Genomic DNA, 1,688 nt, shown 5'->3' on the forward strand with positions numbered 1-1,688 from the left:
AAAAAAAAAAAAAAAAAAAAAAAAAAGCCCACAATTTTTCACAGAGATTATCTGATATTTCCTTGGTATGAAAGATGAATAAAACAATTTGCTAACTAGTAATTATGTATCTGGCAAATACTGTATCTGAACTAAATCAGTGATCTCTACATCTAATAATATCTGTATCTAGCTATGCAATAAAACAAGTTGGAGTGTGTCTTCCTGACTCACAATGTTTGCTTTCAGTCTGATTTGAAGTTCTGCTCTTTAAATGGCTACAGAGATCACCACCAGAAGTTGAATCCACGATATTTTGTCATGCTAGACAATTAGGAGTTTCCATTAGATAATTACCAGAAGTATGTCTCATACAGGAAAAACAGTCAATTGCTGATGTAACTGGATTAACCAATCCAGCGCAGTGATCCGGCCCCCTTACTTTTGACAGACATAATTTTGTGACTGTAGACATGAGAAGTACAGTATAAAGCTTCGCATTATGAATACCACAAAGGGGAACTTGAGCAGTTCTTAATGCACAATACAGCAGTCTCCTTCTGAGAGTGAGGACTGGAGAGGTAAAAACTTTCAATCAGTTTTTTTTTCTTTTAAAACTAAAACTTTTAATTAAGGTGCATGTTGTTGCATATTGTCATGGATGTATTGAATGAATGCATATACAGAGCTTGGCAGCTCCTGAAATTTTATAGAAAGGGTCTGAACCATCATTTCTATCTTTTTAAGCATGAACATATATATGTGTGTGCGTATGCAAGTATGAACAAACTATATATAGGTACAATCAGTAGACTCGCTTTTAGAAAATAATGTTTTATATAAAGTTCTGCTTTAATGTTAAATCTATAATCATGATGGCATGCGAGTATGATATGCTATATCTATAAGCAATAGAGATTATGTGCAATAAGTGTAGCTAMTTTATATGGCAAGCAACGCATACCCCGCATCAAGAAACCAAATATACATATCTATATTTTACGTTGCTATATGCCTATCCCTTAGTTTTCATCAGACACTATTGGGATAGGTGCTATAGGAGAACTATAAATAACCGCTCTAATTATGTCATCTGTTAATACATCTAATCATGAATGCATATTTTCATCTCAAATTATTTTTTCATCCAATTAAACTTTTACTTCTATTTCAAGCTGACTTTCAGACTTCATATAATTACAACAGACTTTGGGCTGTTCATGAGATCCAAGAAATTTAGATGTATTATAGTGAGGTTTGTGTTACAAAGATGTGTTTATAAGAATGGCTGCAGGGTTTATAATGCTGACAGACCCGTAAGTGTAACAGTATATAACAGTATAGTAACTGAGGTCAGTAAAACACAGATGACGGTGTACTGTAGATGCCTTATAACAGTGAAAGACTTATAAAAGAGCTTAATTGAAAAGGACTTGCAATATATAACATTTGTAAAACTTTGGTTGATTGTTCAATTACTTCTGTATGTTTCATTTACTGTAACTATAATTCTTTGCCTGTCTCTCAGAGCATGTGCCTGTAGTCATCTCACAGAAACCAGAGAACTTACAATGCTTATATTTATAAATTACTCCTTTCCACTGAAATGCAATGGTTGACAGTAATACAGGGGAACTGGCATATTTGCTGGGCGGGAGGTAAGCACACCTGAGAAGACAGAGGTGTGCGAGAGAGAGACTGAAAGAAAG

General features: G+C 34.1%; 1 protein-coding gene across 1 annotated transcript in view; it reads left to right on the forward strand.

Moving 5' to 3' along the window:
• The first annotated feature begins 520 nt into the window (after positions 1-520).
• Positions 521-1,688, forward strand: part of INHBA (inhibin subunit beta A) — a 20,612-nt gene continuing 19,444 nt past the window's right edge. Inside the window, exon 1 of the mRNA XM_085320197.1 lies at positions 521-560. The gene's annotated coding sequence lies outside the window, so the exon portion shown is untranslated. The remainder of the gene's footprint in view (positions 561-1,688) is intronic.

This window comes from Rhea americana, unplaced genomic scaffold (assembly GCF_003343005.1).
Source record: "Rhea americana isolate MKP2758 unplaced genomic scaffold, rheAme1 scaffold_62, whole genome shotgun sequence".
Taxonomy (NCBI): Eukaryota; Metazoa; Chordata; class Aves; order Rheiformes; family Rheidae; genus Rhea; species Rhea americana.